The sequence below is a fragment of the Euprymna scolopes genome, chromosome 34 (genome assembly GCF_053919585.1).
Source record: "Euprymna scolopes isolate OS-2025 chromosome 34, ASM5391958v1, whole genome shotgun sequence".
NCBI classification, from domain to species: domain Eukaryota; kingdom Metazoa; phylum Mollusca; class Cephalopoda; order Sepiida; family Sepiolidae; genus Euprymna; species Euprymna scolopes.
Genome location: NC_136515.1, coordinates 19,471,502 through 19,495,251, shown reverse-complemented (window position 1 = coordinate 19,495,251; position 23,750 = coordinate 19,471,502). Strand labels below are relative to the sequence as shown.

The 23,750-nt window shown below is 34.3% G+C and overlaps 1 non-coding gene and 1 pseudogene across 1 annotated transcript; one reads left to right on the top strand and one right to left on the bottom strand.

Moving 5' to 3' along the window:
- The first annotated feature begins 4,001 nt into the window (after positions 1-4,001).
- LOC145259406 (U11 spliceosomal RNA) lies at positions 4,002-4,128 on the top strand (annotated as a pseudogene).
- Positions 4,129-6,274: 2,146 nt separating this feature from the next.
- Positions 6,275-6,411, bottom strand: LOC145259408 (U11 spliceosomal RNA). The gene has a single exon (XR_013864166.1). It is a non-coding gene; the product is annotated as a U11 spliceosomal RNA (small nuclear RNA).
- Between the last annotated feature and the right edge of the window lie 17,339 nt (positions 6,412-23,750).

Sequence of the window (23,750 nt, the reverse complement as noted above, 5' to 3'; positions counted from 1 at the left end):
CGACAACAACTACGGATGGCAGTAATTGCTGAGAATGCAGTTAGGAGATTCGAAGTTCCTATCCGTCGCGGTTACCACCTGACGAAGGCCAGAGGAATAATTGACCGAAACGTTGTGAAAAACAATACCCAATAAAGATGAGAATAATAGTCCGAAATAAAAATAAATTAATATACACATATATACATATATATATATATATATACACACATACACACACACATATATATATATATGCACACATAAACACAAACACACATACATATATATACACATACACACATATACATATGTATACATGCATATATATACATACACATACACACACATACATGCATATACACACATATGCATGTACACATGTACAGGGACCTGACAATATTTTTCGGACACTTTAAAAAAAGTACTTCAAGGTGGTTACTAGTGCAAAAAACTTTTGAGATTATAAGTACATAGTAGAGGAGTGAAAATTCATTACTAGTGTAATCATTTTTTTGTTTGGCTTTCATAATTTTTGTTTTTTTGTGATTTTTATGAAAACTTGTGCGATACTTTTTCGGATGTGACAAAAAATCTTATTTTATTAAGAGCTATGTTCATGTATATGCTGCTGTGTGCCAATTTTCTTCTTGTGCACTTAGCTGTCATCATTAGAATCAATTATCTGTTCTATTCTACTGGCCAAACGATTAAGTTTAATGAGGTAAAATGCATTCAGAAGAAGTTGTTTGTTTGGCATGGAAGAAGTCGGAAGATGGCCTCAGCATCAGAAGGATCGCCATGGATTTGAAGTTGTCAAAATCAATGGTCGAATACATGCTGAAGACAAACTCCGAGCAGAAAAAGAAGAGAAGACAGAAAAAATTAATCGGCAAGAGGACTGAAAGGAGAATGAAGAGGACTGTGACACGGCTTTTGACATCTGGAGAAAAAGTTACAGCAAGAAAAGTGAAGGAGAAATGTGAATTGGATGCAAACGTCCGAACAGTACAAAAAACGCTGCATAGGATTGGTTTGAAGTATGCAAAGGCTAAGAAAAAATTACACTAAGAAACACAAAGTAACAAGACTGGAGAGTGCTAACAAGTGGGTAACGAAGCATGTTGACTTTAAGAAGGTTAAATCTACTGATGAGCAGCGTTTCAAGTTTGATGGGCCCGATGGATGGTGTACTTGCTTGAGAAAGGGTGAGACTGCTGCAAGTCAGCCTTTTGAGAGGCTAAGTGTGTATATCAAAGGATCGTTACCTTCAAATTCCCGCAACAGATACATACTGACTGTCATTGATGAATGCCCGCACTTTCCTTTCGCTTTCCCCTGTGCCGATGTTTCGGCTGCTACTGTCCGGAAACACTTAACTAACTTATTCTCCATATTTGGAAACCCTTCTTTCATACATTCTGATCGCGGAACTGCTTTCATGTCGGAGGAACTAAAGGAATTCTTGCTTTCTCAGGGTACTGCTACTAGTCGAACAACTGCTTTCAACTCTCAAGGTAACGGACAAGTGGAAAGATATAATGGTATCATCTGGCTGACGGTCAGTCTGGCTCTGCGGTCGAGAAACCTTCATGTTACAAATTAGGAAAGAGTACTAGATGTAGTCCTCCACAGCATTCGCTCACTGCTTTCCACCTCCACTAATTGTATTCTCCATCAATGTCTCTTCAATTTCCAAAGGAAATCGGCCACAGGAGGTTCTATACCAACCTGGCTTACAAACACTAAGTCGGTCCTTTTAAAGTGGCGTGTGCGTGGAAGCAAATATGAGCCCCTGGTCAAGACCGTAGACCTACTTGAAGTCAATCCGAACTATGCTCATGTTCGTTTTGATAATGGACGAGAGACGACAGTATCCTTACGCCACTTATCGCCATTGGGTAATAGGTCGAGCAGCTTGGAGGCAGAACCAGATCTGGAGATGGAGAATCAACAGCTGCAGAATGCACCTCTGCAATCTAACCTTTCAGGTACTCAGCTTAGCGGGATCGAAAACTCCATCCCAGAGGATTCGGTTTCTACTCCTCCCCCCCCTCTCCGATGATCGACAGAAAAGATCATCAGAGGAAGACAAGGTGCTGAGTCTGACGCTCTACTAGAGTCCGTCACAGCCCTCCATATTTAGCTGAAAACTATCAGCTATAAACTTCTGTTTCTTTTCTCTTTTTTCTCAGCCTACAGACCCCCCCCCCCCGCTTTCCTGAGATTCCTTAAAGCCTTGTGCCCCCTGAAAGTCATGCGGACCCGAATTTCACTGAGCGGCGAAGAATGTGCTGACAGAAAAGAACTCTCTAACTTCTTTTAACTTCCGTTTCTACTCTCCGGAAGTGAGTTACTTCCCTTGAATTTTTCTTTCTTTTCTCTTCCTTTCCTCGAAGTAACAAGTCTCTGTTCTAAGTAAAATAAAGCTTCTTAAAGTTCACTCTGTATCGAAGTTTTTCACGACAATTTTATTATTTCTTTTGCTTAAAAATTAGGAAAATTAAACTGAGTAGAATTTTAACTATTTTCTAAAACTAGACTTTGTTTCCAAAATGTGTCTATTAATCCAAGAGAGTTAGAAAATGTATAATTATTGATTTTTAATGAAACTTTTAGGACTTACTCAGGGAAAAGTATATGATTATTTTTAAAAATTTATTTTTAAATATAACTTTAAATAGCTATTTGAGAGATAGTTTAACAGACATAAGTTTTTAAATCAATTAATTTCAAAGCATTAGGTTTAAAGAATTCCAAACAAAAAATACAAACATTAATTATTTCAGTGACCAAGTGACCTGACTAGACAGAGCAAAGGCGCCAGCACTAAAAAAAAAATGTCCCCAAAACGGTTTCATACATACTCAACTGTGAACTCTCTGAGAGAGTTCACAGTTGAGTATGTATGAGTTTTCCCCGGGATGAGTTTTCCGGGCACCACTTGACAGAGCAAAGGAGCCAGGACTACAAAAATGTCCCCAAAACGGTTTCATACTCAACTGTGAACTCTCTAAGAGAGTTCAACTGTGAACTCTCTGAGAGAGTTCACAGGTTAGTAAATAACGTCTAGTAAGTAAGTGTGAAAACAAATTGAAACATTTAAGTGTGAGATCCCCTCAGTGCGGCTCTTTATAAAAAAAATTTTTTTTCTTGATATATGACAAATGTTAGCAGATGTTGATTCTGGGCTGTTTTTCTCATGAAAATCCCTGACTCAAAAAAAAAAAAATCTACAAGTTTTGACATCCAAGCTACTTTTTAAATTACTTAATTGTGACTTTTTGGCAAATTTGAAAGCCAAACAGAAATTTTGAAGGCCAAACTTCTTTTAAAAAAAAGAAGCCAAATTCGCGAAAAAAAAAAAAAAAAAAGAAAAAAAAAAAAAGAAGGCTAACCTGGCAACTCTGGCCCTGTGCTTAACGAGTCCGCCCCCCCCCCCCACCAAAGTTCAAGCAAAGACCATATGTGGGGGGAAACTCCACATATAAGACATTGGTCAATGTAGGGGCAACCCTTCATACCAATTGTCACTATCCAGCTCCCCTACTCCCCGGGGAGTTGGTCCCCATTTCCCCTTCACTCCTCACATTAAAAATCGGCCTTGTGCCTAATTTGCTCGGTGGGGGAGCAAATAATACCAACTCTGGCCCTGTGCTTAATTTTATTTATGTTTACGTTTTTTAATTTTTTCCATGAAAAGGTCGGGCACAGGAAGTTTTGCAGAATTACTTCCCTTCTTGCCGTCATAATAATTCTTTCTTGTCAAGTAGATTTAAATCATTTAAAAAGAAAGCAAATAAAACAAATTTAGTACTAAATCTACGTAAGTCATAAGTTTTTAAATAATCTGAAAATATGGATGTTAAGAAGAGAATAACATTATTATTTGTAAAACTAATTAATGATCGTTGATTTGTCATACAAACATGTAAATATACGGCATCACTACATCTGGTTTTCTTTTATTTGTATATATAAGCAGTGCGTGCGATTAACGGTTGATTTTTTATCACCTGACTCACTTGCCGTCACTGGCACTCAGTAGTCTTTTGTTAAAGACTCTGAGCGGAATTTTATCAAGATATTCCGAGATTACAAATTTCTCTAAATCCGTGGCAGCTGTAGCTCATTTAGCACGGCGCCCGAAATATAAAAAACATGTTACGATCCGTAGACACATTAGGTACCTCCAACACACGCCAGTTGTAACCCCCCCCCATATGTAACTAAATATATATGTATATAAAACTAGCTATAAATTATGTAAATGTTTACATATATTTACGCACGCAGCTATTGTTATTTTAATTTGGCTATTTTGTTTGTTAGAATTTGGCTACAATTATTAATTTGGCCTTTTTTTCTTTTCTTTTTTTTTTTTTTTGGCTTCAAATGTTTTTATGGTCTGGCAACCCCGAGAACGGACGACACGCTATTCTTAAAAAGCACCTGTCTTTTTTAAAATAAAATGTTTGGTTTAATAAAAATTATGATGAACGTGTACGAGCCCCCCCACCCCCACCGTCCCCCATATTTTCTCTTTTTGCCTTTTTTTTTCTTGATATTTTCACCAGATAATTAATGGACACCAGATTACAAAAAAAAAAAAAAAAAAAAAAAAAACTTCGAGGGGCTCAGTTTCTAATGAAACGTTCTACTAAATCGATCATCCATCTTAGAACCAGTCGGCGTTTTCAGGCCAAATTTCGCCTTTTTGGCGGATCTGAAGAATCTCAATTTTTTTTCTTGGTGGATCTGAATGAGAAATACCTCCTTCCCTATAATTTTTATAGTATCTTTTGGTAGTTGTACAGTTTAATCAAGACATTAAAAAAAAATATCGAAAAAAAAAAAAAAAAAAAAAGGGTTAATAAGGTTATATCGCACGTATCCGTTATGGAAGTAAGTTCTCCGAAAAAAAAAAACAACTTCACTTAATTTCATCAAGTAGTTTTTTTTTTTTTTTTTTTTTTTTTACAGCGAAAAACAATTTGTTATGATACCGAGCCAAAGGTTCGATTTTTAGGAAGAAAAGCTAGTATTAAAGATGGGGAGGGAGTGTCGGCACTTTACATGGAGTTATCTCCCGTGGAGTGTTCAACAATTTCCATAATGGCTGACTTCAACGAGCTCTCATAAGAACGTGTTTTTCCGCTTTAAAAAAAAAAAACAAAAAAACTTCTCGATCAAATTAAATGAATTTTTTTTTTCGGAGATCTTCAGTCCAAAACGGATGCGTACAATATAACCTTTTTTCGATATTTTCATTCCTAACTGTCTTGATTAAACTGTACAAGTACCTATCTTTTAATACGCAGTATAGTTTTCGAGGTTGATGGTTTATTTCGAAAGCTGTTCTTAACATGGGGAGGATTGAGGTGTTTATATACTACGCTGGGTTAGGTCGTGAAAAAATACTAACTGCAGAATATCGATTAAAATTATAGGGGAGGGAGGGGAGGGGGTGATTCTCGTTCAGGTCCGCTTTCGTCTTGTTCTAAATTGTTTTAACGAATTATTATAGAATGGAAATTATTAGTCGACCAGATCATCAAAATAAATAAATAAATAAAATCTCAATATTTAAATATTTGTAGTGGGATTTTATTTTCTTATGCAAATCGATCAGCCATTTTCGAACAACTCGACTAATTTAGGCTAAATTTCGCCCTTTTTTGGCTGACGTAATCGAGTGCTACCGGGACCCCTCTAGCGAAATACTCATCGGCTCCGCGATGTTGCACGTAGTTCGACTTAGGGAATGGTTATTATTTTTACAAGGAAAGAATTTTTGCGTGTGTGACCTAGTTTTTTTTTTTTTTTAATTTATTTTAGCTTGAACTTTGCGCATTATTTTGTTATTATGATTTTATCGGTTTTTTTTTTGTTGTTGTTTGTTTTGTTTTTTGGATGGATATTTTTTTGCCGGAGTTTATCCTTATAGGTAATTATTAACAGGAAAATTGATGAAAGTCAAAATTTAAAAAATAGCGCGAGTACTTTCACCTAACATTTTAATAAAACAGGTATCGTAAAACTTGAAAATACTATTTAAAAATAGCGAGGGTACTTTCACCTAACAATTCAATAAAAACAGTTTCGCATTTTCATTATTTTTGTATGTTGTAAAAAAATTAAAATAAAGATTAGCAGTTTATTTGAAGCTTTTTCTTTTAAATGGGGAAAAGGTTAGGATGATAATATTAAATTAAATTACAATCACATCGTGTTATATATGAGGGGGGGGGGTTAAACTGGCGAGACGAATTGAAAAGAAACTATTTTTTTAATTTCGGGCGCCGTGCTAAATGAGCTACAGCTGCCACGGATTTAGAGAAATTTGGATCTCGGAAGATCTTGATAAAATTCCGCTCAGAGTCTTTAAAAAAAAAAAACTACTGAGTGCCAGTGACGGCAAGTGTCAGGTAATGAAATATCTCAATCTCTCGCACGCACTGCATATATATACAGATAAAACAAAACCAGATGTAGCGCTGCCGTATATTTGCATGTTTGTATAACAAATCAACAATCATTAATTAGTTTTAAAAATAATAATGTTATTCTCTTCTTAACATCCATATTTTCAGATTATTTAAAAACTTATGACTTACGTAGATTTAGTACTAAATTTGTTTTGTTTGTTTTCTTTTTAAATGATTTAAATCTATTTGACAAGAAAGAATTATTATGACGGCAAGAAGGGAAGTAATTCTGCAAAACTTCCTGTATTTTATTTCGTGAACATAAGGGCAGAGTTGCCAAGGTGACCTTTTTTTTCTTTTTTCTTTTTTTTTCGCGAATTTGTTTTTTTTTTTTTGTTTTTTGTTTTTAAATAAGTTTAGCCTTCAAAATTTCTGTGTCACAATTAAATAATTTAAAAAGTAGCTTGGATGTCAAAACTTGTAGATTTTTTATTTTTATTTTGGCTATTTTTTTCTTTGTTTTTTTTTTTTTTTTTTTTTTTGATTCAGGGATTTTCATGAGAAAATCAGCCCAGAATCAACATCTGCTAACATTTGTCATATATCAAGAAAAATTTTTGGTAAAGAGCCGCAGCCGCACTGAGAGAATCTCAAATGTTTAAATTTGTTTTCACACTTACTTACTAGACGTTATTTACTAACCTGTGAACTCTCTCAGAGAGTTCACAGTTGAGCATGAAACCGTTTTGGGGACATTTTTTTAGTGCTGGCGCCTTTGCTCTGTCAAGTCATGGTATTATTACCATACATTAACAGGGGTACCAATTAGAGGTCACCATTTCCGTAGGCTCCCACTTTGGGGCGCGGGCGCCTCCGATAACAGGGAGAACTGGATCGCTGAAATAGAAAGAAATACTGGTAAAAGAAGACATTGTCTTCTTATAAAAATGAGAGGTTACTAACCAGTGAACTCTCTCAGAGACTTCACAGTTGAGTATGAAACCGTTTTGGGGACATTTTTTTTTTAGTGCTGGCACCGTTGTTCGGTCAAGTCAGGTCACTCGGTCACTGAGAATATCTTTTTTTTTTTTTTTTTTTTTACAAAGTGGTCACCACTTATCAAGGCCCGGAAGCCACTCATGGATAAGGGTTATTGTAAGTACAGTACGTTAGTGTGGATATTTTAGAGTGTCTACTTAAGGGGGCGGTTCATCAGGAATTTGTTTACGTTGAAGTTGTAGTCAGGAGGGAAGCAGGCAGACGAAACAGAGTTCCACAGGCGTGCAGTAGTTCTAAGAAAGAAGCTTTGTTCATGGAATCTACATTTTGATTTAGGCATAGATAAAGAGTGGGGAAAGTTTTTGACAGTGGATTCAGCTAGACGAGTGTTTTTTGTAAAAGATTGACTGAGGGGGACCAGAGATTGGAGTTCAGACGAGCACCTGCCATGGAAATAACGATAAAACAAAGATAGGCTTGCAACGTTTCTTCTGTGGGAGAGAGGTTGCAGGGAAGAGAAAAGGGCATCCCCCACTAAGCCACGAAGTCAATTTTGTACTCTGTCAAGGCAGGATAGGCTGCTTTTAGCAGCTCCTGCCCAGATATGGCAGCAGTATTCCATCCTTGGACGTACTTGGCTTTTATATAGATAGAGAATTGCATCAGTAGTGAGATATCTTCTGGAGCGGTAGAAGGATCTCACCATCTTTCCAGTGGCCTTGGCAACAGACTTGATGTATGTGTTCCATTTTAGATCAAGAGTGAAGGTCAAGCCCGGAAGCTTGTCAAAACATTGGGCTTCTCCTAGACGAGAGCCATCCATTTCAATTGATGCCAGATGGATATCGGAGCATTGATGATGTAAAATAGGAGTTTGGTTTTAGATGCATTAAAGGTAACCAGCCACGTCTTCCCCACTGAACCACACGTTCGAGATCAGAGGAGAGAAAATCAAAGAGAGCTTTGTCATTTACAGCCTTTGATGTGTTGCTGTAGATGGTCATGTCATCAGCATAGATGTCAACGAATGATTTAAGTATATGTTTAGGGAGATCCTTGATGTAGATCAGGAAGAGAGTTGGGCCCAGGATCGACCCTTGAGGGACTCCAGCATTAATACAGCAGGCCTCTGATTTTTGTCCATCAACCACTACTCATGAGCCTATCAGAGAGAAATTATTTAATGATAGAGAGAATATTTCCAGTTATACCGTAGCTGGAGATCTTGTGAAGTAGGCCTTTATGCCATACCTTGAAATAATTAATGTTTGTATTTTTCGTTTGGAATTCTTTAAACCTAGTGCTTTGAAATTAATTGAATCAATTTATTTTCAATTTAACGAAAATTTGAAAACTTATAACCATTAAACCATCTCTCAAATAGCTATAAAAGAAATGTTTAAAAATAATCATATACTTTTTCCTGAGTAAGTTTTTTTTTTTAAATTATTTTTTTTATTACATTTTCACCCCAAACAAGGCACATTGCCACTCAGGTGTTGGGGGCTACTATTGTGGCCTTCGTTATAAAGATGGCCGGCCAGCTGAAAAAATGACGTCATCGCCGAGGTCCCAACAAGCAAGATATGTGGAACTCTTAGACTGTCAATAATGAACAGTAATTTTTACAGACAGCGTTACAAAACTTCAAAATTGGATTAAAATAAAGAAATAAAGAAAGAACACGATGATTTATACTGAAACTCATCTAATATTAATAATAAAAAAAATAATAAAAAAAAACACAAGTTGTTTGTTTAAGTATATTATAAGCAATTGAATATTTCGTTGTATTATAGATTTTAAAGATTAGAATGCGTTCTTTAATTACTTATAAATTACATTTTAAAAAAGTGAAGGAACACGATTTGATTTGAAATAAACTTGAAGTTTATTTAATATAATTAAATGAAAATTATGCATGTAAGATTATGAATATTTGAAGCAGAAACCAAGCAAAACATTTGATATGAGTTAAGACAATAAACAAATATTAAAATTAAACTATTTTTTTTAATCAAAATGAACAATATTTTTTTTAAATCAAAATGAATATTTTTTAATCAAAATGAATATTTTTTTATCAAAATGAACCACAATATTTTTTCAAAATCAAAAACAATATTTTTAATAAATTCATGAAATATTGCACAGTAAAAAAATAATTAACCTAAAGAAAAAATCATGTTTCTTATTTAAGATTATTTCACCACATAACAAAAATAACATGCAAAATCATTTTTTTATATCCATATTTTCAGTTTGTTAAAATATGTGGGTTTGTATTACTGTACACATAGATTAAAAAACGTTGTCAAAAAACAAATATATAACAAATAAATGTTATCAAAGGCAAGATAAGTTACTTTTCTACAAAACTGGATATATTTTTCGTGTTTTTATTCAATGTAACATGTTTATTCAGCTCGAAAAACATGCAGTGTTTACCGATGAATTCGAAAATTCCAGATGGCGTCTGATTCTCTCTTTAACACGGTAAGTTTGGGGAAAGGTGTTATAAATACAAAACCGGATAAAATACTGTTAAAAACTCGCTCAATATATGTTACCGTGACATAGGTTGACATATATTCGGCGGGTTTTTAATAGTATTTTGTATAGTTTTTTATTTATCACATCTTATCCCAAACTTACCGTGTTAAAGAGAGAATCAGACGCCATCTTGAATTTTCGAATACATCGGTAAACACTGTATGTTTTTCGAGCTGAATAAACATGTTACATTGAATAAAAACACGAAAAATATTTGGTAGCAAAGTAACTTTTGATAACATTTATTTGTTATATATTTGTTTTTTGACAACTTTTTCGAATCTATGTATGCAGTAATACAAACCCAATTACGTTAATGAAATGAATTGTAAGACCACGAGTGAACGCGCGTTTTTTTTTTTTTAGTTTAGTTTCATATATATATATATATATATATATATATATATATATATATATATATAAAAATAAGTATTTTTAAATTTTATCTTTCTAGCTTTAAAAAAAAGTTTAAAAATTTTATCAGCCGGCATAATTTATTTTTAAATATTGAAAAATTTCAGGAAAATTAATTTTTGCTAGATTTTTAAAACATGTGTGTCAACAGCTTAAAAAAATCGTCTCTTCAAAAGAACGTGTTTTAAAGAGTCGATGTTGTCTCGCATTTTCATTAGTTTTGTATGCTGTAAAAATTTTTTTTTTTAATATTTAGCAATTTATTTGAAGCTTCTTCTTTTGAATGGTAAAAAATTTAGGATGATAATCTTGAATTAAATTATAGTTACATCGTGTAAAATACAGGGGGGGGTGGAGCATGTTAAAACTTACTTTGCTGAATGGAGATGGTGTAAAATCTTTTTTTTTTTACTGCATTATAATTCTTTATCTTTCGGAAATGAAAATACTGTCACTTTTTGGTCCTTTATGATAATTTCCTCAGCAATTTGGAACGATGCACCGTGAAGGCATTTTAATAAAAATTAATAAAAAAAGAAATATTACACTGACTTCAAGACGTTACGAGTTACGAGTGACTACCGGTGTCAAGCAACTAAGGACTATCCGTGATGACGTCAGCAGATTAAATTATTTTTGCCCACCGGCCATCTTGTCTTTTAAGACGGTCTTGCTACTATCAGGGTCAGCAACTACTGGGGCACTATGTAGGGATTTGGGCAGCAAGATGTCGGTTCACGTTGCACTTGAACTTCTGCATGTCAGTACAGTTAGGGAAGCAGGATCCTGGAATGGAATTCCAGAGTCTAGCGGTTCTGGGGAAGAAACTACTGGAGTAGAAAGATCTTTTACATTTAGGGATCTCTACTGTGTGGGGGTGGGATTTAGCTGCCTGTCGGGTTTGTCGAGGGTGTCTGCGTCGTGGGGGCACAAGTGTCTGCAGTTCGTCAGAGCATTCACCATTAAAATACTTGTAAAACAGGCAGAGGGATGCAACGTTTCATCAATGGGACAGAGGCTGAAGCTTAGATGCCAGTTCAGGGCCTATCAGATTGGCGACTCTTTTTTGAACCTTGTCTAGGAGCGAGAGACTAGTAGTAGACGCACCAGCCCAGATATGACAACAATACTCCATACATGGGCGAATGGTGGCCTTATAGAGATACAGGATACTTTCAGGTGTCAGTAGTTTTCTAGCACGGTAGAGAGAGCCTACCTTTTTTGCAGCGACCCTGGCAATGTTTTCAATATAATTGTTCCAGCTCATGTTTCCTGTGAACGTTAGGCCAAGCAGTTTGAAAGATGTACTCTCAGACAGGGAGTCACTGGCCATTGCTATTGGTGGCAGAGAAGGTTTCTTGTAGTTATTGAAGGAAACCAGTTTAGTCTTGGCAGCATTGAATGTGACCATCCATTTATGTCCCCATTCCACTACAGATTGGAGATCATCCTCTAGTGTTTTTGCCATTTCTTTAGATATGTGTTCATTTGTTTTCCTGTCATGCCTGTTATAGAGTGTAGTGTCATCAGCATATATACCCATCTCAGAGGCAGTTTTGTCGGGGAGGTCATTAATAAATATCAGGAACAATAGAGGTCCAAGAATAGACCCCTGAGGCACTCCCGCATTTATATCACACTGTTTAGATGTTCGACCGTTGAGGACAACCTGGATTTTTCTCTTATCTAAGAAGGATTTAATTATGCTAAGTATTCTACCAGTGATACCGTATGATTTAATTTTCCTGAGGAGACCCTTGTGCCATACCGTGTCAAAAGCCTTAGATATATCTAGAGCTACCGCTCTGCCCTCCCCCGCTTTGTCCAGTGAATAGTATATACGTTCAGAGATTACAGTGAGGATGTCAGCTGTGGGACGGGCTTGTCTAAATCCATATTGTTTGTCAGTCAGAAGTTTAGCATCTGTAAGGTGCCGGACTAGAGCATGGTTAATTATGGTCTCTAATATTTTGGTGAAAAGTGTGAGAAGGCTAATGGGGCGATAATTTGCTGGGTTAGTTCTTTCGCCAGAATTCTTGAACACTGGTACCACAGAAGCAGTTTTCCAACAGCCCGGAAAGCATGATTCATTAAGGCATTTGTTGTAGAGTTTGGAGAGAACTGGAGCTACTTCGGCTGAGCACTTTTTTAATAGCACAGCTGGGATGAGATCAGGTCCATATGCTTTTGAAGTGTCAAGATTTTTTATGATAACATGTACCTGAGCAGGGGTGATTTTTAGATCATCTAGCGTGGTGTCTGTCCGCAAAGGAAAGTCAGGCAGGGGGTGTTTGGAAGGGTCCAGTGTGGAGTTCGAGGTAAACTTGCTGGCAAGCATATTAGCTTTGTCGGTTGCTGAGCAAACAACCTCGTGATTATTGGTTAGTGGGGGAATTGTTGATTGCCCATTATTTACTACACTGTTGTAGATTTTCCAGAAGTCACGATTGCCTAATTTTTGTGCTTCGAGGCATTTTTTAGTGGTTTCAGTAAATTCTCTCTTGGCTGTCGCTATTTCTTTCTTAACGTTATTTCTAGCTTCTATGTATTTCTGTTTGTTTGAACTGGACTTATGTCGGTTAAATCTGCGGTATGCATGCTGCCTTTGAGCAATGGCAGTTGCGCAAGTCGAAGTAAACCATTGGGGAGAGTGGGGCTTGCTATAAAATTTCCACATGGGAACACGTGCTTCCATTACTGTTTTGAACCATTCAGTGGTCTCATTTGCGCACTGTTCGGCAGGAAAAGAAAAAATATTTCCCCATGGGGCATCTCTGATAAGATCTCTGATGGCTTCCCAGTCAGTCTTTTTATAAAATCTCGTTGTTTTGAGCACTGGCTCTTCAGTTTTGGGTCTAGAATTTAGGCCGATTTCTACCATTATCACTGCATGGTCAGCGTTCCCGAGTGGGCTGTTAGCATTTGTTGTACAATCCTCGGGAACTGTAGTCAGAAACAGATCTAGAAGTGATGCTTGTTGTTCTTGCTGGTCAGGGTTGGACCGTAATCATTTGTGATAGGGAGTGAGATATAGCAAAACTATGTGTTGTGCTACCCGCTGCATCTGTGTGAGTACAGAATCCAAGCCAGTTTTTGTGGTGAACACATTAAAGTCACCAAATACATGGACTTGGGCGCTAGTGTCGAGGGAGAGTGCTGTGTCTATACTGTCAGAGACTTTGTTTATTATGGTGCAGTCCTGGGTCGAGGGAGAGCGGTAGAGAAAATAAAAGTAGCTAATGTTGTGTTGTATGTTAAGTCTAAAGCACATAAAGGCTTGATCGTCCGTTTCTAGGTTTGTTTCTCTAGTCAGGGGGAGGGTATTACGAATGTAGACTCCAAGTCCGTGCATATGTCTATCAGAGTCCTTATGGCAGAGTGGCAGATAGCCAGGCATGTTAAAGTAGTTAGAGAGGATGGAGGAGTGTAGGTTAGTCTCGCTTAGTGCTAAGATATCCGGGGTATTTGTTAGGAGAAATGCTTCAACATCAGCTAAATTAGTTCTAAGCCCATGGATGTTAGTGAATGCAAGCCTCAAAGGCGGAGGCAAGTTGAATTTGTTTGTCCCTAGGCCTGGTTTAAGCTTATTTTTTGATTTTAGTGTCATCATGTTTTTAAAGAGTTTCAGTTAGGTGAGGGGGAGCTGAACAAGAGGTTATGCAGGATATCAGACATGCAACACAAGTAGACCAATTGGCTGACCTTTCTTCAACTAGGACCGTGGCCTCGGGAAAGCCCATCGGGGATGAGTGCAGGGTCCCTTTCCATGCGCGACATGGCACTACAAACAACCCGATATTATACAACTGTTGATGGAGCAGCCGCTCTAAGCGCTACCAAAGAGTTAGGGCTCCTGTACTACCAGTCGGAAACAGCAGCCAGGAACTGTCAATCCGGTACCCTCAGCCTATCAGAAGAAGATCACCCAATCTAATTGCACCGGCATGCGTGGTACTCAAGCACTCCCAAATGCCCAGTTATGAGGGGCGGGACGTGTCGGGAGTAGAGGAACGGCATTCAATGCTCTAGACAAGAAACAAGATCTACCACTAAGTGTTTTGTCGATTCACCTGTGATAGTGTCTCTGCACCTGACTAATAGGCAAAGAAAGAGTATGGAAGCCAGCGATAGACAGAGCCTATCTACTCCTTAAGCAATTTAAGTTTGCAGACCGGTAATTTGTTTGAGTCACCAGCTCTAGGAAGGTTGTCGTCCAAGACTGGAGAGGCCTCCCTCCCCTTTGGTTTAGTTTCAGAGTTTTCCTTCTCCTAGACGGTGATCTGGGAAGATCTACTAGGTCCTACTCCAGGTATTTCTGCGACCCCACGTGGTTAGTTAATGTTACAGGGTTAGCTTGTAAAGATTATATATCTAATGAATAGTTACACTCCTCAAAGTGATTTAGGGACATGTAGTGGAAGCAGTTTTGTGGGGAGGCTTGTTAGAAAAGCGTTAGTGCGGATTAGGACTTTTACCTTAGGTTTTTTCATTTTTTTTTTTTTTTATAACTTTATGTTAGTTTGGGTTCAGGATAACGTTATAGTTTGAGTAGGTATTAGGAATTGAGCTAAGAAATTTTGCCAATGACTGTATATTTAGGTTTACGGAGGTAAGGGTGTAGGTGCAGTACACTCAGGGTGTAACTAAAAGTGCCAAAAGTTTCATTAAAAATCAATAATTATAGATTTTTGTAACTATCTTGGATTAATAGACACATTTGTCTTAATAATGATGCATAGATTGTTCTTGGAAACAAAGTCTAGTTTAAGAGTTAGGAAAATAGTTAAAATTCTACTCAATAATTTTCCTAATTTTATACAAAAAAAATATATGAATAAATTACTTATACCAAATGTAGTAGGACTTAATTATCTACCGACCTATATACTTGTAACATTCTGCAACTTTTAAGTTTTTTATATTTCAAAATGTTAATACGTTCTAAGTGATCTTTACACACAGGAAAAAAAAATAAAAATAACCCCCCAAAAAAAAACAAATAAAAAAACACAAAAAAAACACAAAAAAAAAACAAATAAAAAAACACACACAAAAAAAAACCAAATGGCCACTTGTAGCTGAATTCGTGAAATTTGTAAACAAAATTACTTATCCTATCCCTCAGTCCAAGTTGCACCCCCCTCACGAACACTACCACCTCCATCCCAAATATAGGGTTAATGGTAAGGTAAGTTTTTACAACTTTTCAGGAATTAAACCCTAACAGTGAAACACAACCATTTTTTTCCGTGTGTAATAAAATGTAGCTTTAAAAAAAATTGACATAAAGACTTAACAGTTTTAGCACATTAAAAGCATACAGGACGAGACGTAATTACATTCTACTGCATTTGATATAAAGCGTTTGTTGTTGTTTCTTGTTTTGGTTTATGATTTTCTATTTATTCTATTGTTCCTATTTAGTTGCCGCCCCAGTTGGGCAGAGTTAAACACAGCATCGGTTTTTAATGTGAGGAAATTTCAGCTCCCCAAAAGGGGTAACTCTAGATTGGAACAAAAAAAAAAAATAGAGAGATGAGACAACGCAATGAAGTTTCATTCTATATTAATAAACAACTTTATTTGTCATTTTCGTTAGTAGCGTTTGTAAGAAGAAAAGAGAAACGGATTAGTAGGTTGAAGTGTTCATGTGTAAAGATAGAATTAATATATTGCTAGCTTGTTAAGGAGAGAACAGCTCAGTCCACATGTGTTTATAGCTAGTAGTTGCTGGAACAAAGGAAGCTGATTAAAGGAGACAGGAAGGGCAAAGACTTCAGTGTGTTGACGTATGTAGGAGCGTGCGTCTGATAGTAGAGCCAAGACAAAGGGTTAGTATCTCGTTAGTAGCGTTAGTAGAAAAGAGAAACGAGTTAGTAGGTTGAAGTGTTCTTGTGTAGAGATAGAATTAATATTTTGTCGGCTTGTTGAAGGAGAGAACAGCTCAGTCCACATGTGTCTATAGCTAGGAGAAAAAAAGGGCAAAGTCTTCAGTGTGTGTACGTGTTGTCGTGGGTGTGTGTGTGTTGGTGTATGTTCTTTAGCATTATAAAGAATGTTCGTTTGGGGTACCGCACATGGAAATAAATGGGAGTTTTAAAGGTTGCTATGTTAGCTTGTAGTACTCATGTTCAGCCTGGGGTCAAAGCCCCAGGCGAAGTCTGCTGACCACAGAGTAAGAATGAAAGGGGGTTGAGAGTTTCAGATTTCGCCTTTTATATACTCTGTCACATGATAGAGAACTGGCTTATCAGTGAGATTGTGGGGAAAAAAGTGTTCTAGAGAATATAAACGTGCATAGAAATAAGTATAATTTGACATTCTTCAATCTGTTAAATTGACCATATCATTGAGATTGTGAAAACATATGGTGAAAAAAGTGTTCTATAGAATATAAACGTGCATAGAAATAAGTATAATTTGCCATTCTTCAATCTGTTAAATTGACCATATCATTGAGATTGTGAAAACATATGGTGAAAAAAGTGTTCTAGAGAATATAAACGTGCATAGAACTAAGTATAACTTGACATTCTTCAATCTGTTCAATTGACCATATCATTGAGATTGTGAAAACATATGGTGAAAAAAGTGTTCTAGAGAATATAAACGTGCATAGAAATAAGTATAACTTGACATTCTTCAATCTGTTAAATTGACCATATCATTGAGATTGTGAAAACATATGGTGAAAAAAGTGTTCTAGAGAATATAAACGTGCATAGAACTAAGTATAACTTGACATTCTTCAATCTGTTCAATTGACCATATCATTGAGATTGTGAAAACATATGGTGAAAAAAGTGTTCTAGAGAATATAAACGTGCATAGAAATAAGTATAACTTGACATTCTTCAATCTGTTCAATTGACCATATCATTGAGATTGTGAAAACATATGGTGAAAAAAGTGTTCTAGAGAATATAAACGTGCATAGAAATAAGTATAACTTGACATTCTTCAATCTGTTAAATTGACCATATCATTGAGATTGTGAAAACATATGGTGAAAAAAGTGTTCTAGAGAATATAAACGTGCATAGAACTAAGTATAACTTGACATTCTTCAATCTGTTCAATTGACCATATCATTGAGATTGTGAAAACATATGGTGAAAAAAGTGTTCTAGAGAATATAAACGTGCATAGAAATAAGTATAACTTGACATTCTTCAATCTGTTAAATTGACCATATCATTGAGATTGTGAAAACATATGGTGAAAAAAGTGTTCTAGAGAATATAAACGTGCATAGAACTAAGTATAACTTGACATTCTTCAATCTGTTAAATTGACCATATCATTGAGATTGTGAAAACATATGGTGAAAAAAGTGTTCTAGAGAATATAAACGTGCATAGAACTAAGTATAACTTGACATTCTTCAATCTGTTCAATTGACCATATCATTGAGATTGTGAAAACATATGGTGAAAAAAGTGTTCTAGAGAATATAAACGTGCATAGAACTAAGTATAACTTGACATTCTTCAATCTGTTAAATTGACCATATCATTGAGATTGTGAAAACATATGGTGAAAAAAGTGTTCTAGAGAATATAAACGTGCATAGAACTAAGTATAACTTGACATTCTTCAATCTGTTAAATTGACCATATCATTGAGATTGTGAAAACATATGGTGAAAAAAGTGTTCTAGAGAATATAAACGTGCATAGAAATAAGTATAACTTGACATTCTTCAATCTGTTAAATTGACCATATTAGTGAGATTGTGAAAACATATGGTGAAAAAAGAGTTCTAGAGAATATAAACGTGCATAGAACTAAGTATAACTTGACATTCTTCAATCTGTTAAATTGACCATATCATTGGGATTGTGAAAACATATGCTGAAAAAAGTGTTCTAGAGAATATAAACGTGCATAGAAATAAGTATAACTTGACATTCTTCAATCTGTTAAATTGACCATATCATTGAGATTGTGAAAACATATGGTGAAAAAAGTGTTCTAGAGAATAAAAACGTGCATAGAACTAAGTATAACTTGACATTCTTCAATCTGTTAAATTGACCATATCATTGAGATTGTGAAAACATATGGTGAAAAAAGTGTTCTAGAGAATATAAACGTGCATAGAACTAAGTATAACTTGACATTCTTCAATCTGTTAAATTGACCATATCATTGAGATTGTGAAAACATATGGTGAAAAAAGTGTTCTACAGAGTACAAACGTGCATAGAAATAAGTATAACTTGACATTCTTCAATCTGTTAAATTGACCATATTAGTTAGATTGTGAAAACATATGGTGAAAAAAGAGTTCTAGAGAATATAAACGTGCATAGAACTAAGTATAACTTGACATTCTTCAATCTGTTAAATTGACCATATCATTGGGATTGTGAAAACATATGCTGAAAAAAGTGTTCTAGAGAATATAAACGTGCATAGAACTAAGTATAACTTGACATTCTTCAATCTGTTTAATTGACCATATCATTGAGATTGTGAAAACATATGGTGAAAAAAGTGTTCTAGAGAATATAAACGTGCATAGAAATAAGTATAACTTGACATTCTTCAATCTGTTAAATTGACCATATTAGTGAGATTGTGAAAACATATGGTGAAAAAAGAGTTCTAGAGAATATAAACGTGCATAGAACTAAGTATAACTTGACATTCTTCAATCTGTTAAATTGACCATATCATTGAGATTGTGAAAACATATGGTGAAAAAAGTGTTCTAGAGAATATAAACGTGCATAGAACTAAGTATAACTTGACATTCTTCAATCTGTTAAATTGACCTTATAAGTGAGATTGTGAAAACATATGGTGAAAAAAGTGTTCTATAGAAAATAAACGTGCATAGAAATAAGTATAACTTGACATTCTTCAATCTGTTAAATTGACCATATCATTGAGATTGTGAAAACATATGGTGAAAAAAGTGTTCTAGAGAATATAAACGTGCATAGAAATAAGTATAACTTGACATTCTTCAATCTGTTAAATTGACCATATTAGTGAGATTGTGAAAACATATGGTGAAAAAAGAGTTCTAGAGAATATAAACGTGCATAGAACTAAGTATAACTTGACATTCTTCAATCTGTTAAATTGACCATATCATTGGGATTGTGAAAACATATGGTGAAAAAAGTGTTCTAGAGAATATAAACGTGCATAGAAATAAGTATAACTTGACATTCTTCAATCTGTTAAATTGACCATATCATTGAGATTGTGAAAACATATGGTGAAAAAAGTGTTCTAGAGAATAAAAACGTGCATAGAACTAAGTATAACTTGACATTCTTCAATCTGTTAAATTGACCATATCATTGAGATTGTGAAAACATATGGTGAAAAAAGTGTTCTAGAGAATATAAACGTGCATAGAACTAAGTATAACTTGACATTCTTCAATCTGTTAAATTGACCATATTAGTGAGATTGTGAAAACATATGGTGAAAAAAGAGTTCTAGAGAATATAAACGTGCATAGAACTAAGTATAACTTGACATTCTTCAATCTGTTAAATTGACCATATCATTGGGATTGTGAAAACATATGCTGAAAAAAGTGTTCTAGAGAATATAAACGTGCATAGAAATAAGTATAACTTGACATTCTTCAATCTGTTAAATTGACCATATCATTGAGATTGTGAAAACATATGGTGAAAAAAGTGTTCTAGAGAATAAAAACGTGCATAGAACTAAGTATAACTTGACATTCTTCAATCTGTTAAATTGACCATATCATTGAGATTGTGAAAACATATGGTGAAAAAAGTGTTCTAGAGAATATAAACGTGCATAGAACTAAGTATAACTTGACATTCTTCAATCTGTTAAATTGACCATATCATTGAGATTGTGAAAACATATGGTGAAAAAAGTGTTCTACAGAGAACAAACGTGCATAGAAATAAGTATAACTTGACATTCTTCAATCTGTTAAATTGACCATATTAGTTAGATTGTGAAAACATATGGTGAAAAAAGAGTTCTAGAGAATATAAACGTGCATAGAACTAAGTATAACTTGACATTCTTCAATCTGTTAAATTGACCATATCATTGGGATTGTGAAAACATATGCTGAAAAAAGTGTTCTAGAGAATATAAACGTGCATAGAACTAAGTATAACTTGACATTCTTCAATCTGTTAAATTGACCATATCATTGAGATTGTGAAAACATATGGTGAAAAAAGTGTTCTAGAGAATATAAACGTGCATAGAAATAAGTATAACTTGACATTCTTCAATCTGTTAAATTGACCATATTAGTGAGATTGTGAAAACATATGGTGAAAAAAGAGTTCTAGAGAATATAAACGTGCATAGAACTAAGTATAACTTGACATTCTTCAATCTGTTAAATTGACCATATCATTGAGATTGTGAAAACATATGGTGAAAAAAGTGTTCTAGAGAATATAAACGTGCATAGAAATAAGTATAACTTGACATTCTTCAATCTGTTAAATTGACCATATCATTGACATTGTGAAAACATATGGTGAAAAAAGTGTTCTAGAGAATATAAACGTGCATAGAACTAAGTATAACTTGACATTCTTCAATCTGTTAAATTGACCATATCATTGAGATTGTGAAAACATATGGTGAAAAAAGTGTTCTAGAGAATATAAACGTGCATAGAACTAAGTATAACTTGACATTCTTCAATCTGTTAAATTGACCATATCATTGAGATTGTGAAAACATATGGTAAAAAAAAGTGTTCTATAGAATATAAACGTGCATAGAACTAAGTATAACTTGACATTCTTCAATCTGTTAAATTGACCATATTAGTGAGATGGTGAAAACATATGGTGAAAAAAGTGTTCTAGAGAATATAAACGTGCATAGAACTAAGTATAACTTGACATTCTTCAATCTGTTAAATTGACCATATCAGTGAGATTGTGAAAACATATGGTGAAAAAAGTGTTCTAGAGAATATAAACGTGCATAGAACTAAGTATAACTTGACATTCTTCAATCTGTTAAATTGACCATATCATTGAGATTGTGAAAACATATGGTGAAAAAAGAGTTCTATAGAATATAAACGTGCATAGAAATAAGTATAACTTGACATTCTTCAATCTGTTAAATTGACCATATCATTGGGATTGTGAAAACATATGGTGAAAAACGTGTTCTAGAAAATATAAACGTGCATAGAAATAAGTATAACTTGACATTCTTCAATCTGTTAAATTGACCATATCATTGGGATTGTGAAAACATATGGTGAAAAAAGTGTTCTACAGAATATAAACGTGCATAGAACTAAGTATAACTTGACATTCTTCAATCTGTTAAATTGACCATATTAGTGAGATGGTGAACACATATGGTGAAAAAAGAGTTCTAGAGAATATAAACGTGCATAGAAATAAGTATAACTTGACATTCTTAAATCTGTTAAATTGACCATATCATTGAGATTGTGAAAACATATGGTGAAAAAAGTGTTCTATAGAATATAAACGTGCATAGAAATAAGTATAACTTGACATTCTTCAATCTGTTAAATTGACCATATTAGTGAGATGGTGAAAACATATGGTGAAAAAAGTGTTCTAGAGAATATAAACGTGCATAGAACTAAGTATAACTTGACATTCTTCAATCTGTTAAATTGACCATATCAGTGAGATTGTGAAAACATATGGTGAAAAAAGTGTTCTAGAGAATATAAACGTGCATAGAACTAAGTATAACTTGACATTCTTCAATCTGTTCAATTGACCATATCATTGAGATTGTGAAAACATATGGTGAAAAAAGTGTTCTAGGGAATATAAACGTGCATAGAAATAAGTATAACTTGACATTCTTCAATCTGTTAAATTGACCATATCATTGAGATTGTGAAAACATATGGTGAAAAAAGTGTTCTAGGGAATATAAACGTGCATAGAAATAAGTATAACTTGACATTCTTCAATCTGTTAAATTGACCATATCATTGAGATTGTGAAAACATATGGTGAAAAAAGTGTTCTAGAGAATATAAACGTGCATAGAAATAAGTATAACTTGACATTCTTCAATCTGTTAAATTGACCATATTAGTGAGATTGTGAAAACATATGGTGAAAAAAGTGTTCTAGAGAATATAAACGTGCATAGAAATAAGTATAACTTGACATTCTTCAATCTGTTAAATTGACCTTATAAGTGAGATTGTGAAAACATATGGTGAAAAAAGTGTTCTATAGAAAATAAACGTGCATAGAAATAAGTATAACTTGACATTCTTCAATCTGTTAAATTGACCATATCATTGAGATTGTGAAAACATATGGTGAAAAAAATGTTCTAGAGAATATAAACGTGCATAGAAATAAGTATAACTTGACATTCTTCAATCTGTTAAATTGACCATATTAGTGAGATTGTGAAAACATATGGTGAAAAAAGAGTTCTAGAGAATATAAACGTGCATAGAACTAAGTATAACTTGACATTCTTCAATCTGTTAAATTGACCATATCATTGGGATTGTGAAAACATATGCTGAAAAAAGTGTTCTAGAGAATATAAACGTGCATAGAAATAAGTATAACTTGACATTCTTCAATCTGTTAAATTGACCATATCATTGAGATTGTGAAAACATATGGTGAAAAAAGTGTTCTAGAGAATAAAAACGTGCATAGAACTAAGTATAACTTGACATTCTTCAATCTGTTAAATTGACCATATCATTGAGATTGTGAAAACATATGGTGAAAAAAGTGTTCTAGAGAATATAAACGTGCATAGAAATAAGTATAACTTGACATTCTTCAATCTGTTAAATTGACCATATCATTGAGATTGTGAAAACATATGGTGAAAAAAGTGTTCTAGAGAATATAAACGTGCATAGAAATAAGTATAACTTGACATTCTTCAATCTGTTAAATTGACCATATTAGTTAGATTGTGAAAACATATGGTGAAAAAAGTGTTCTAGAGAATATAAACGTGCATAGAACTAAGTATAACTTGACATTCTTCAATCTGTTAAATTGACCATATCATTGGGATTGTGAAAACATATGCTGAAAAAAGTGTTCTAGAGAATATAAACGTGCATAGAACTAAGTATAACTTGACATTCTTCAATCTGTTAAATTGACCATATCATTGAGATTGTGAAAACATATGGTGAAAAAAGTGTTCTAGAGAATATAAACGTGCATAGAAATAAGTATAACTTGACATTCTTCAATCTGTTAAATTGACCATATTAGTGAGATTGTGAAAACATATGGTGAAAAAAGAGTTCTAGAGAATATAAACGTGCATAGAACTAAGTATAACTTGACATTCTTCAATCTGTTAAATTGACCATATCATTGAGATTGTGAAAACATATGGTGAAAAAAG